We start from the raw sequence: 16,080 nt of genomic DNA on the forward strand, positions 1-16,080 counted from the left end.
GGAGCAAGAACATCCTTCCTCAGAAAAGGAGAACAAAACTACACGCAATACTCTAGGTGCAGCCTCACCAGAACCCTGTATAATTGCAACAACACATCCCTGCTCCTGTACTCAGAACCTCTCGCAATGAAGGTCAAGATACCATTTGCCTTCTTTACCGCCAGCTGCACCTACATGCTTACCTTCAGTGACTGGTGTGCAAGGACACCCAGGTCCCACTGCGCACTCCCCTCTCCCAATTTATAGCCATTCAGGTAGTAATCTGCCTTCTTGTTTTTGCTTCCAAAGTGAATAACCTCACATTTATCCAAATTATACTGCATCTGTCATTGATTTGCCCACTCACCCAACCTGTCCAGATCATTCTGAAGGATCTCTGCATCCTCGTCACAGTTCACCCTCCCACCCAAGTTGGTATCATCTGTAAACTTTGAGATGTTACATTTTGTTCCCTCATCCAAATCATTAATATATATTGTGAATAGCTGGGGTCCCAGCACCAGTCCCTGTGGCACCCCACTAGTTATTGCCTGCCAATTTGAAAAGCACTCATTACTTCCTACTCTGTTTCCTCTCTGCCAACCAGTTTTCTATCCATCTCAATTCACTTACCCCAATCCCATGCGCTTTAATCTTGTACGGTAATCTCTTATGTGAGACTCAGTCAAACGCTTTCTGAAAGGCCAAATATGCTACATCAACTGTCTCACTCTTGTCAACTCTACTAGTTACATCTTCAAAGAATTCCAACAGATTTGTCAAGCATGATTTCCCCTTCATAAATCCATGCTGACTCTGTCTGATCCTGCCACAGATTTCTAAATGCTCCGCTATAAAGTGCTTGATAATAGATTTGAGAATTTTCCCCACTACTAATGTTAAGCTTACTGGTCTATAATTCCCTGTTTTCTCTCTACCTCCCTTTTTGAATTTTGGAGTGACATTAGCTACCCTCCAATCTGCAGGGACTGTTCCCGAGTCTATAGAATCCTGGAAGATGACCACCAATGCATCCACTATTTCTAGAGCCACTTCCTTAAGTACGCTGGGATGTAGATTATCAGGCCCTGGGAATTTATCCACCTTCAATCCCATCAATTTTCGCAGCACCATTTCTCTACTAATATTGATCTCCCGCAGTTCTTCCCTCTCACTAAATCTTGCATTCTCCAACATTTCTGGCATTTGATTTGTGTCTTCTTTTGTGAAGACAGAACTGAAGTATGTATTCAGTTGCTCAGCCATTTTTTTGTCCCCTATTATACATTCCCCTGTTTCTGTCTGTAGGGGACCTACATTTGTCTTCACCAACCTCTTTCTCTTCATGTATCTATAGAAACTCTTAGTGTCAGTCTTTATGTTCCCTGCAAGCTTACTTTGGTACTATATCTTCCCCTTTTTAATCAATCCCTTGGTCTTTCTTTGCTGAATTCTAAACTGCTCCCAATCCTTAGACCTATTATTTTTCTTGGCCAATCTGTATGCTTCTTCCTTAGATCGGATACTCTCTCTAATTTCCTTTGTAAGCCATGGATTGGCCCTCTTATCCATCACTTACCTGACGAAGGAGCAGTGCTCCGAAAGCTAGTGGCTTTTGCTACCAAATAAACCTGTTGGACTTTAACCTGGTGTTGTGAGACTTCTTACTGTGCTTACCCCAGTCCAACGCCGGCATCTCCACAGCATGGTTTTCATATACGCTAGCATGCTCCCATTCTAGTTACCTCTTCTCAGCCTGCAACCATGAGGAGAAACAGTTTTGTCACACCCAGCCAACGGACCTCTGTGTAATTGGGTCTCTTCTTTATCTCATCCCTCGGGCACATTTTTACCCTGGAGACAAAGCTAGCAATAGATGGTGAAGATTTTGTCTGACTCCTGGGTACAGCACCACAGAATCCCTGTAATGGAAGGACATCTCCTTATGGACTAACGTGTTCAATGTATGAGGTTTCTTCTCCAGTCCTGGCATGCTCCCGCCCATTATGCACCAATTTCCCCTGCAGGGCGAACACAGAACAAAGGTTAGTTGAGCTGGTGAGTGAAAGGTGAAGCTGTTGAAGTGACAAGGGACTTTGCAAGCATTGCAGAGTGTCCTTCAGCAGAGACAGAATGCTGTCAAATTCATCAGCAGCACACTTTGAAAAGAGCGTTTCCCTGGAAACAGATTTTCTGACTTTAAATTGCCGTAAATAAATTGCCCAGAAATAATCAAATATATCTCAAGTTGAAAGCAGCTGAGCATCATTTCCTCGCCACCCAAACCCGATCCCAAACATTGAAAACAAAGTGTACCTCCAAGCTCCACACTGATGATGTAGGCTTTGCCGCCACGGAATCCATTGCTCCATAATTGCATCCTCCTCCCAAATCTACCATTTTCCAGGCCAAACCACCTGATATTGCATTTGCTCGAAGTTGGCAAGTTGGAGCAGCAGTCGCCATTGGCACTGGCATCTTATATGTATACACGTTGATGAGATGCGATCCTCAGCCTTGTCCTGGTCTCCTGCTGCAGGGCAAACAGATGGGAACACCAACTACCCCCTTTGATTTAAAAATAGCTCATCAATATTTTTTAAAGATGTAGTGAACATGTTTGTCAATTTTCAATCAATTTTGTTCACTTTGATATTCCAGTTTTAACTGTAATGTTCTTGGCCTATCCCAAGAGTACAGAGGTCTGTTACTGTGCTGTAGCTGCATGAAGGATCAAGTCTTCACCTTTGATTTAAATCCCAGGTTCAAGGATGCACCACTTTTATTACACTTGATGATGAAAAAATAGTGTTGCAATAAGATTTACATGAATATTAAATTGAGCCTGACACAGAAATACTTTTTCATAAATTCAGGTTGGGGAAAGTGGATCTGAAGTCTTATTGTTAATTTAAAACTCTTGCTTTGTTGTTAACTTTGCATACCAAGGACATTAATCCTCACCTTAATAATGTTTTAATGCGTATAAATTCATATGCTAGTCTTTTATATTTCATTAAATGCCTAGGTTCACTTATTGTTGTTTAGTCTCTAATGCTCCAGTCTTTGTGAGTTCTTCAGTGAATGATGATCCAATTCTCTTTTATTGTAAACTAAATGCAATCTGAAAATAATAATAAAAAATTTTTTTTTTTTGGTTTCTCATTAGGCACTCTATATGATATATACAAGCTGATGAATAATTCACCAGCAAATTATCAAAATAACCTTGTATTGTGCGACATAATGTAGTATCCATAGTGTACCATTGCTGTACATATCTTTTGTTGCCTGTAATTTGCTTGAAGGAAAAGGCTTTTGTCTCAAAGACAGGTAAAAAGAAACAAAACTGGAAATGTTTTATTCTTAAATATGAAAAGAAAACTCTAGAAATATGCAATATATCTGGAGAAGCAAAATATTACAGCCTTGTTCAATAAATCCAGTAATGACAGACTGGTCAGTGTAACCTCAGTGGCGAAAAAAAATTAGAAGTGATAATCCAGCACAAAATTAATAGTCACTTTGTCAAATGTGGATTAATGAAGAAACGTCAGTACAGATTGTTAATCATGTGCAACTGAAGAGAATTGATGAAGGTAATGCTCTTAATAAGGTGTAAGTGGACTTCAAAAAGATGTTTGATAAAGTGCCACATAATAGGCTTATCAGCAAAGTTAAAGCGCGTGAAATAAAAGGGGCAGTGGCAGCATGGATACTGAGTGACAAGGAGCAGAGAGTATTTTTAAACGATTGTTTAACAGACTGGAGGAAGATACAGAATGTTACCCAGGGCTCGGTACAAGGACCACTGCTTTTCCTGATCTGTATTAATGATCTAGCCTTGGGGGCACAGTGTCCAGTTTCAAAACTTGCCAATGACACAGAACTTGGAAGTATTTTGAACTGTGAGCAAGATGTTGCTGGACTGCAAAAGTCACCTGATGAAGGAGTAGTGCTCCCAAAGCTCGTGATTCCAAATAAACCTGTTGGAATTTAACCTGGTGTTGTGAGATTTCTTACTGTGCAAAAGGAAATGGACCTGCTGGTGGAATGAATGGACATGTGAAATGTGAACTGATACATTTTAGTAAGAGGAACAAGCAGAGACACTATAAAATGAAAGGTATAATTCAAAAGTTGCAAGGAAGAGAGAATAATTGAAGATGCCAGAGGAGATTGAGAAAGTGGTTAAAAATGTATGCAGGACTCTGGACTTTATAAAGGAAAGGACAGAGCACATAGAACAAGGAAGTTCGGCCTCAACTGGAGTATTGTGACCCATTCTAAGCCCCACTGTTTCAAAAGGATTCTGAAACCATTTACAAGAATATTTCTAAGGACGATGAACCTTTGTTACATGGATGGATTGGAGAAGCTGGGTTTATTATCCTTAAAGAAGAGATGGTTGAGAGGAGATTTGATGGAGTAGATAGAGAGAAATGTTTCCCTTTGGTGGAGAGGCTGACAAGCAGAGAATATGGATTTAAGGTGATTGGCAAAAGAACGACTGACAACATGAAGGTTTTTTGCGCAATGAGTGGTAGGATTAGGAATCCACTGCCCGAGAGAATGATGCAGGCAGATTAAATTGTGGTTTTCAAAAGTGAATTGGATCAGTGCCTGAAGATTAAAACCAAATTATGCAGGGTTACAGAAGTAACCCTGGGGAGCAGCTCTTGCAGAGAGCAGGTATGGACTCAACAGGTTGAATGGCCTCCATCTCTGTGTAGACATCATATGATTCCAGTTGGCAAAGCGCACTAAGGCAATTTTTCATTGTTGGACGGAAGCCAATGTCACAACTGTACTGGGAAAGCTTGGCTTAAGACACAGTGAAATCTGGTGCACAAGTCTTCTGCAGCGCTGCCATCTAGAAAGTCGAGAGCAACAGGCACATGGAAATGTCACCACCTGGAAGTTCCCCTTCAAGCCACTTGCCATTGTTCCTTCAGTGTCACTGGGACAAAATCCTGGAACTCCTTCCTAACAGCACTGTGGATGTACCTATATCACATGAACAGCAGTACTACAAGAAGGTGACTCATCACCACCTTCTCAAGGACAATTAAGGATAGGCAATAAATGCTGGACTAGCCCACATCCCATGAATTAAACTGAAGAAAAATAGTCGGAATATTGTTGAGGCTCATTGTCTTTGATGTACCCAATGCACTCAAGCTGCTCCTTGATATCACGTGAAGTGAATGAAGTTGGCTAAAGCCTGGCATCTGTATGGTGGGGTCCTCAGGAAGAAGCCAAATTGGGTTATCATTTCTGGCTGAAGATGACTGCATACATTTTGCGGCAATGTGGCCCCTTTAAGGGGTGATTGTTCATGGGCCATGTGATCGGGCCAGACCCTATGAAATGGAAGCGAAGGAAGCCAGGCCAATCAGGAGAAAGGGTGAGTGTCCTGGTGACTGGGAGAAGTTCTGTTGGAGTCAGGGAGGAGAAGAAAGCAGACTTTTCTATCAGACCCTATAGTGCAAATAGATATCAAACCTTTTGTTGTTGGAGACATACTGACTCACCTCCAGCTATTACACATTCCAAACTTGCCTTTTACACTTATGTGCTATGCTCTGCCATTGTCGAGGATGGGGATTGTTCAAGAAGCTTCCTGTTAGCTGTTTAAGTGTCTACCACCATTCACAAATGCACAGAGCAGGACTGCAGAGCTTTGATCTGAATCATTGGCTGTGGGATTGCTTAGCTCTGTTTATAGCATGTTATTGCCATCAAAGAAAGAGTTGACGACAATAAAATAACAGTTTGAAAAAGTTGTATAAACCACTTCAGCTTTGTATTTTAGTTTTAATCATTTGAATTTCTGATTGTTTGATAACAAACAGTTCCCTCGGAAGTAGATTTCATTGTATGTGTCATTTTTCAGTATCATTAATTTTCTCACATAGAGTGGATAATGCACTATAGAGAGGATACTATGCTCCCCATAGAGATTAGAGAATGATTGGCTAAATCTTTCCTTCTTTCCCTGTAGACTCACTCCAATCTATTCTAAATTGTTTAAACAGATTAAATTACTTTTGTTTAGGAAATAAATATTCAACCATGGTATGATAGATCTGATTTTGTTGGAAAAAAACTGATTGAGGAGAAAATATTTTACGAATTGACTGCTCACAATAACCTGTTTAAAAAGAGCAAGAACACTGAGATTGTCTATGAGGTTAGAGACAGCACTTCAAATTACGCTACTTCTACATCGATCTTTGACCTCCAGTCTCCTGATGTCAGGATGTCACACACATGACAAGCCTTAGTGCAAAATGAGCCAGATCTTTAAAAACTTCTACCAGGCCAACCAGAAACCAAACATTTCCGCCATATCTGCCATATCTAAACAGATAAATGTCAGCTGGTTGTGGAGGAGTAGGGCCTGAATCACAGGCCTCAGATCCCGAGTCCTGGGTCCCCAGAACCCAGTTGACCTCAGTTCCAGTAGCCATACTCACTGCCACTTGCCAAGACTGTCGTGGGGATGATGAAGGTAGGTTCTAGGACAGAAGCCAGAGGGTGGTTGTAGAGGGTTGTTTTTCAAACTGGGGGCCTATGACCAGTGGTGTGCCTCAGGGATCAGTGCTGGGTCCACTGTTATTTGTCATTTATATTAATGATTTGGATGAGAATATAGGGGGCATGGTTAGTAAGTTTGCAGATGACAACAAGATTGGTGGCATAGTGGACAATGAAGAAAGTTATCTCCGATTGCAACGGTGTCTTGATCAATTGGGCCAGTGGGCTAACGAATGGCAGATGGAGTTTAATTTAGACAAATGCGAGGTGATGCATTTTGGTAGATTGAACCAGGGCAGGACTTACTCAGTTAATGGTAGGGCGTTGGGGAGAGTTACAGAACAAAGGGATCTAGGGGTACATGTTCATAGCTCCTTGAAAGTGGAGTCACAAGTGGACAGAGTGGTGAAGAAGGCATTCGGCATGCTTGGTTTCATTGGTCAGAACATTGAATACAGGAATTGGGACGTCTTGTTGAAGTTGTACAAGACATTGGTAAGGCCACACTTGGAATACTGTGTGCAATTCTGGTCACCCTATTATAGAAAGGATATTATTAAACTTGAAGGAGTGCAGAAAAGATTTACTAGGATGCTACCGGGACTTGATGGTTTGAGTTACAAGGAGAGGCTGGATAGACTGGGACTTTTTTCTCTGGAGCGTAGGAGGCTGAGGGGTGACCTTATAGAGGTCTATAAAATAATGAGGGGCATAAATAAGATAGATTGTCAATATCTTTTCCCAAAGGTAGGGGAGTCTAAAACTAGAGGGCATAGGCTTAAGGTGAGAGGGGAGAGGTACAAAAGTGTCCAGAGGGGCAATTATTTCACACAGAAGGTGGTGAGTGTCTGGAACAAGCTGCCAGAGGTAGTAGTAGAGGCGGGTACAATTTTGTCTTTTAAAAAGCATTTAAATAGTTACATGGACAAGAAGGGTATAGATGGATATGGGCCAAATGTGGGCAATTGGGATTAGCCTAGGGGTTTAAAACAAAGGGCGGCATGGACAAGTTGGGCCGAAGGGCCTGTTTCCATGCTGTAAACCTCTATGACTCGATGACTAAAGATCTTGAGGTTACCCCGTAGAAAAATATTTTGCAGTGGCCTGCTCTCCCTTCAGACTGGCCGCAAATGCTTAGCTGCCTCAGGCCTGGTCTTGGCTTAGGCCTTCGCGGGATACACAATCTGATGCTGAGATCACATTTTGTCATTAAGATCCCTTGGAAGAAATAATGTAGGGAGGAGTTATACAATAAATGGCAGAGTCATCAGGAGTATAGAAACACAGAGGGACCTAGGTGTGCAAGTCCACAAATCCTTGAAGGTGGCAACACAGGTGGAGAAGGTGGTGAAGAAGGCATATGGTATGCTTGCCTTTATAGGACGGGGTATAGAGTATAAAAGCTGGAGTCTGATGATGAAGCTGTATAGAACGCTGGTTAGGCCACATTTGGAGTACTGCGTCCAGTTCTGGTCGCCGCACTACCAGAAGGACGTGGAGGCGTTAGAGAGAGTGCAGAGAAGGTTTACCAGGATGTTGCCTGGTATGGAGGGTCTTAGCTATGAGGAGAGATTGGGTAAACTGGGGTTGTTCTCCCTGGAAAGACGGAGAATGAGGGGAGATCTAATAGAGGTGTACAAGATTATGAAGGGGATAGATAGGGTGAACGGTGGGAAGCTTTTTCCCAGATCAGAAGTGACGTTCACGAGGGGTCACAGGCTCAAGGTGAGAGGGGCGAAGTATAACTCAGATATTAGAGGGATGTTTTTTACACAGAGGGTGGTGGGGGCCTGGAATGCGCTGTCAAGTAGGGTGGTGGAGGCAGGCACGCTGACATCGTTTAAGACTTACCTGGATAGTCACATGAGCAGCCTGGGAATGGAGGGATACAAATACAAAGAACAAAGAACAAAGAACAATACAGCACACGAACAGGCCCTTCGGCCCTCCAAGCCCGCGCCGCTCCCCGGTCCAGGATTGAATCCTGAATCCAGGATCCCCGCCCAATTTTCCAGCCTATCTACATCCTAATATCCTATCCACCGAGCTGTCCCTCACAGCTACGATGCTTTGTTCATCACAACCTATTAACTCACCCCCACCCCCCCATTCCAGACCATGTGATCTCCAGGGAGAGGCGAAAACCCAGAGTGAAAACCCCAGGGCCAATATGGGGAAAACAAAATCTGGGAAAATTCCTCTCCGACCCCCTGAGGCGATCGAAACGAGTCCAGGAGATCACACTGGCCCTGATCAGAAAATGCTTCCCAACCCTATTCATTTCCACTTCTGCTTTACAAACACCATCTGAATTCCCTGCCCCCGAGACAGGTTCCCAACTATCCGCAGTCTCGCTCTGTACTGGCACCAGCAAGATGATCATAGAATGAAGCCTTGAAACGAGAAACAAAGAACAATTAGCCCGCGCCGCTCCCTGGTCCAAACTAGACCACTCTTTTGTATCCCTCCATTCCCACTCCGTTCATATAGCTATCTAGATAAGTCTTAAACGTTCCCAGTGTGTCCGCCTCCACCACCTTGCCCGGCAACATATTCCAGGTCCCCACGACCCTCTGTGTAAAATATGTCCTTCTGACATCTGTGTTAAACCTCCCCCCCTTCACCTTGAACCTATGACCCCTCGTGAACGTCACCACCGACCCGGGGAAAAGCTTCCCACCGTTCACCCTATCTATGCCTTTCATAATTTTATACACCTCTATTAAGTCTCCCCTCATCCTCCGTCTTTCCAAGGAGAACAATCCCAGTTTCCCCAATCTCTCCTCATAACGAAGCCCCTCCATACCAGGCAACATCCTGGTAAACCTCCTCTGTACTCCCTCCAAAGCCTCCACGTCCTTCTGGTAGTGTGGCGACCAGAACTGGACGCAGTATTCCAAATGCGGCCGAACCAACGTTCTGTACATCTGCAACATCAGACCCCAACTTTTATACTCTATGCCCCGTCCTATAAAGGCAAGCATGCCATATGCCTTCTTCACCACCTTCTCCACCTGTGACATCACCTTCAAAGATCTGTGGACTTGCACACCCAGGTCCCTCTGCGTCTCTACACCCTTTATGGTTCTTCCATTTATCGTGTTGCTCCTCCCTACATTATTCCCACCAAAATGCATCACTTCGCATTTATCAGGATTGAACTCCATCTGCCATTTCCTTGCCCAAATTTCCAGCCTATCTATATCCTTCTGTAGCCTCTGACAATGTTCCTCACTATCTGCAAGTCCTGCCAGTTTTGTGTCGTCCGCAAACTTACTGATCACCCCAGTTACTCCTTCTTCCAGATCATTTATATAAATCACAAACAGCAGAGGTCCCAATACAGAGCCCTGCGGAACACCACTAGTCACAGGCCTCCAGCCGGAAAAAGACCCTTCCACTACCACCCTCTGTCTTCTATGACCAAGCCAGTTCTCCACCCATCTAGCCACCTCCCCCTTTATCCCATGAGATTCAACCTTTTTCACCAGCCTACCATGAGGGACTTTGTCAAAGGCTTTACTAAAGTCCATATAGACAACATCCACGGCCCTTCCTTCGTCAACCACTCTGGTCACTTCTTCAAAAAACACCACCAGGTTAGTGAGGCATGACCTCCCTCTCACAAAACCATGCTGACTATCGTTAATGAGTTTATTCCTTTCTAAATGCGCATACATCCTATCTCTAAGAATCTTCTCCAACAACTTCCCCACCACGGGCGTCAAGCTCACCGGCCTATAATTACCCGGGTTATCCTTCCTACCCTTCTTAAATAACGGGACCACATTGGCTATCCTCCAATCCTCTGGGACCTCACCTGCGTCCAGTGACGAGACAAAGATTTGCATCAGAGGCCCAACGATTTCACCTCTCGTCTCCCTGAGCAGCCTTGGATAGATTCCATCAGGCCCTGGGGATTTGTCAGTCTTTATATTCTCTAACAAACCTAACACTTCCTCCTTTGTAATGGAGATTTTCTCCAACGGTTCAACACTCCCCTCCGAGACACTCCCAGTCAACACATCCCTCTCCTTTGTGAATACCGACGCAAAGTATTCATTTAGGATCTCCCCTACTTCTTTGGGCTCCAAGCATAAGTCCCCACTTTTGTCCCTGAGAGGTCCGATTTTTTTTTTTGACCAAATGATTGGTCTAGTTGGACCAAGGAGCGGCACAGGCTTGGAGGGCCAAAGGGCCTGTTTCCTGTGCTGTACTGTTCTTTTTCTTTGTTCTTTGTTCTTTGATATTTCATCTGGTGATGTGATGGCTTCCCAGCTACAGGATAGCTAGGATTTTGCACACTAACACTGGGAGGCTCTCTCCTGACCAGCAACAGAAATCTCACAGGGTGCCAGCTCTGCATTGTAAATGGGCACATACTCAAGGAAATGGAAGTCATATATAAAAAATAAACGCACAATGACTTAACACAGAGGCCTGTGGAATTCCTTGGTGACCCATCTCCACTCTGACACCTCCTCCCACATCACTACCTTTTCAGCCACACATCAATCCACCTTAATACTCGGCTATTGATCCCATGGTCATGCACTTTGTAAATCAATCTGTTATGTTCAAAAAAATGTAGGACCACAGAACATAAATTTTAAAGAAACGTAAAGTTAAAACCTATATATTTAAGACGAATGTCTTTATTCAAAATGTGATAAATCTTTAGAATAAACTGGCATACAACCTGATAAAGACAAAAATAATTGCTGTACAATGCAGCTGGATGCTGGGGTGGAAAATGTGGTTGTTAACCGGAGCTTTGAAGAGCCAATGAGTTTTTAATCATGCGTGTATCCAATGAGACACTGGCCTAATTGCTTTGGGCTGTGATTATGGACAAACACTTAACATGTTTACATAGCATTCCTCTGTGCTTGACATTAATAGATACATTTTTAAATAGCAGTTTTTTCCTAATATCACCAAACATTTTGGTGGTGACTGTTACACGCACATATATAAAATTAGGGGTAATTATTGGGTTGCACCTACTTCCTGATGCAAACCATGAGCACATATCAGAAAACTGCAGATTACATCCTGGGATTCTCAATCTATTGGTTTTAATGGGTGAAAAATCACAGGCTGGCGATGCACAATTTCTGAATTATGCACTCCTGTTGTGTGACTGGAACAGGACAATTCAATGTTTACACAAAGGTGTGCTTAAACCTAATAATTTATTGTATATATAAATACATATAGAATGTTACAGAATAGGAGGCCATTCATCCTGTCAGGCCTGTAGCAGCTCTCTGGTCGAGCTGTTCAATTTAGTCCCACATCCTAGCTTTGTGTCTATAACCCTGCAAATTAGTATTTATCAAATTGGCTTACTGAGGAATTTGTTTCCACCAACTTTTCAGGTAGCGTACCCCGAATCCTAACATTCTCTGCATGAAAAGAATTCTCCTCATTTCTCCTCTACTTGTTTTATTTTACATCTGTGACTTCTGGTTATCACTTGACAGAGGAATTTCTTTCTATTTGTTCCAACAAACCCCTCATTATTCTGAATATTCTGCCTGGTTTCCCCTTATCCTTCTCTGGTTTCAGGAGAACAATCCCTGTCTCTACAATCTCACGATGTGGAGATGCCGGCGTTGGACTGGTGACTGTCACGGGCATTCAGCCTTGGATCTTCAGGTAAGCGTTCTCCAAGGCGGCCTTCACGACACACGACACCGCAGAGTCGCTGAGCCGAAACTGATAGCCAAGTTCCGCAGACAAGAGGACGGCCTAAACCGGGATGTTGGATTTATGTCACATTATCAGTAACCCCCACAGCTTTCCCCCTGATCTTGCAGAATCTCACTAGCTGTTCTGTCTGGAGACAATACACATCTCTTTAACCTGTGTTGAATGCCCCCTCCACCCACATTGTCTGTACCTTTAAGACCTGGCTGGCTAGAGATTCGCATTCTAATTAGTATTCTGTAACTTGATTTCTGTGTCTGTGCACTGTTTGAGAGCAGATATCCACTCCATCTGACGAAGGGGCAGCGCTCCGAAAGCTAATGGTATTTGCTACCAAATAAACCTGTTGGACTTTAACCTGGTGTTGTGAGACTTCTTACTCTACAATCTCACAACATAATTGACGTGGGGCGGCACAGTGACACAGTGGTTAGCACTGCTGCCTCACAATGCAAGGAACCCGGGTTCGATTCCTGGCCTAGGTTACTGTCTGTGTGGAGTTTGCATGTTCTCCCCGTATCTGCGTGAGTTTCCTCCAGGTGCTCCGGTCTTCTCCCCTATTCCAAAGATGTGTGAGTTAGGTGAATTTAGTTTGAAGATTATACACATGGCAGGAAGAGAGAACATGATTGCAGATGCTTTATCACAACTTTGATGTAAAAGGATGGAAAGTTCAATGGTGGAAAACAAAGACTGAACTGGACTATGTTACTGTTAAATCATGTAGGTTTTAAGCATTATCCATTCTTAACAGGGTTATCAGAGAATGTGAGATGATTCGCAAATCACTTTGGATGTAAGGAATACTACCACTGAGTTTTAATTGACACAATGTCATAGCAACTAAGGTAATTAAAGCAATGGTTACTCCCACAATGGCTTTTTCCGTGTTTCTCATTGAGAAAAAGTCTTTAGATATGTTTTCCTATCCTGAGAAGTTTTCAATATGAAATAGTTTACATTTTGCCCATTATGTGCCTCTTTTTGCATGAGTGTAATTTTAAAAATCCAAAATTCTGAAATGGTCAAATACACAACATTAATAAATTTGCATCTGTGTAACACATTCATTCACATGAGGTGAGGAGATAACTCTTATGCTCTTTGTTACACATTGCAAACTTGACGTGAAAATGTATACTGACACACGAGTGCCTCTTGTACTCAGGCAGTCTTTAAAGTCAACCCAGTTCGCTTCAACTGGTACAGTTTCCAGTTCAAAAAAATAATTGAATCAGCAAATGGAAACTGCCCCACTTAATTCCAACTGGTTCCAGTTTGCCTGTTAACTAGTTCCAACAGAAGCCCATTCAGGTTCTTTACTCAGAGAGTAGTAAGGGCGTGGAATGCCCTGCCTGCAGCAGTGGTGGACTCGTCAACGTTGAGAGCATTCAAGTGGTTATTGGATAAACATATGGATGATATTGGAATAGTGTAGATTAGAGGGGCTTTAGATTGGTACCACTGGTCGGCGCAACATCGAGGGCCGAAGGGCCTGTACTGCGCTGTCATGTTCTATGTTCTATTGGTACCTGTAAGATTCAAATGGCCACAGTTGAAGTCAACTGGACAGTGGAATCACCTGAGATTTTCCATTGTAGGAGTCAGGCATTCTAGTTGTATACGCTTAAAACCGTAAGAAGGTCAATTAATTCCAGTAAGATTTCCCTTTTAAATGCACCTGAACAATTGATGATATCAACTGGTGTTTGGTTATAATCTGCAGCTAAAACCAGTTGTGTCCTGTTATTCTGATAGAAATCAGTTAGATTTCCCAACTGGCTGCAATTGATTTTTTTCACAAGGGCAATTTTAATTAAGTCTATCATACGCCCATCAACATCAAAAAAGACAAAAGAGAAGGCAAAACGCTTTTAATTGAACTGTCAATACTGATGATGGGTCTCCACCTGACGTATTAATCCAGATTTTCTTCCATAGGAATGTTGAAAATGAGCAGGAGACCATATTGCCCCTCGAGCTTGCTCCAATCTTCAATGCAACCATGGCTTATCATCAGCCTTAACTCCACATCCTGGATTATTCCCATATCACTTTCTTCCCTAAGGGACCAAAAATCTGTCTATCCCTGCCTTAAATGTATTTAACAATGGAATGTCCACAACCCTCTCGGTTAAAGAATTCCCCAAAATTTCCCATCTCAGTCCTAAATGATCAACCTCTAAGACTGAGACCATGCCCCTGTGCTATAGATTCCTCACTCAGAAGGAACAACCTCACCTTATCTACCCTGACAAGCCCCTTCTGAATCATTTGATTAGATAGCCTCTTATCCTTGAAAACACCAGAGGGTAAGGGCCCAATTTACTCAACCTTGCATCTTACCCTCTCATCCCAGGAATCAATCTAGTGAACTTTCTTGCACCATCTTCAAGGCAAGTATACCTTTCCGTAAAAATGGAAACACGATAAGACCCTTGTACAAACCTATCATTTTTTTCTTGAAAGTTTATTTATTAGTCACAAGTGGGCTTACATTAACACTGCAATGAAGTTACTGTGGAAAATCCCCTAGTCGCCACACTAGGACGCCTCTTCCTCTCAAACAAGTAATCAGAAATCACCGTTAGAACAAAAATATTGAGGAAAACTCTATTAAATCTTAATTGTTTGCAGTGATTTTCATGATAGTTTGATGGTGTGGCTGCCTCTTTAAAACATTTATACACCACATAATTGGGTTTTGTACAATGTAACTTTATTAACATATTCCAAAGATCTCAGTGTAAGATAACAGAAGAACATTCCCCTCGATAATAGATGTGTTTTGTTTTATTCAGAGCAAATTTATTTGATCAAACATCAAAATGTGATGGGAAAATTGCCTAATTTTTTGAAATTTGAAGATGTGAAAATCTATATGCCTTACACCTGGGGAAGAGATGTGAACAATTTTGAAAGCTAACGGAGTAGGTTCTAAGTGAAAGGTAAGAGATTGACAATAAGAATGTCAGGCAGTGGTTTTGTCATTGTCAATGTCATTCTTAGCTAGAATGTTCTGAAAGTAATGCAGCTGGGAATACTTTCTTTATAAAAGAGAGTCTAAGAACAGCAAAGTGAAGAATAAGGCAAGACCAGTCAGGCAATTGAGTCAACTCCTTCCAAAAGATCAGACATCATTTCTGCTAAGATGGGCCTCCGCTCAAATTTAACATTTCCCTGGGAGGGGTGACTATCATGGGTACAACTTCCAACAGCATAAATTTGTGAAGAAGAATGCTTGAAAGAAGTGAACAGTATATGTTCAGCACATCAATCTAATAGTGAAATCTGCATTATTCAACCCCGGCTGGTTCCACTGCACAAATGACATTTCCATGGTCCCACTCTGCCTGAAATCATAGCATTCCATAGAGTTTAATCATCAGTGTCTATATTTATACTTATAACCTTCAATACCTTTCTTATTCTGATAGCGTTTTAAAGGATTTAATCACAATGGAAGAGCTGCATTTTGTGGGGGAGGGGAACAATTGTCATTGCAAAAAGCTACAGCTCTGTAATGTTCCTAACTTTTATTCACTTGAAGCTTGTTCATTTTCACATTTTAGAGCCTGAATGTCGCAGTTTAAGTTAATTTGCTTTTACCCTTTCGCATTGTAAAGTTCTCTCAATCCCTTTCCTTCCGTTAAATCGGCAGATGGCCCATCACAATCTTACACCCTAAGATTCTGCTTTTCTCTCACACAACAATATTCTATTCAAATGTGCCCAATCTTCCAAGTGAATTGTACAGGCTAAATCAACCTGAGAAGCATCTTGATGCCGGAATTTTACCGCCTTGCCCGCCTGAGGCTCGTAAGATCCCACCTGAGGCCAACAGAGAAT

This window comes from Mustelus asterias, chromosome 6 (genome assembly GCF_964213995.1).
Source record: "Mustelus asterias chromosome 6, sMusAst1.hap1.1, whole genome shotgun sequence".
Lineage (NCBI taxonomy): Eukaryota > Metazoa > Chordata > Chondrichthyes > Carcharhiniformes > Triakidae > Mustelus > Mustelus asterias.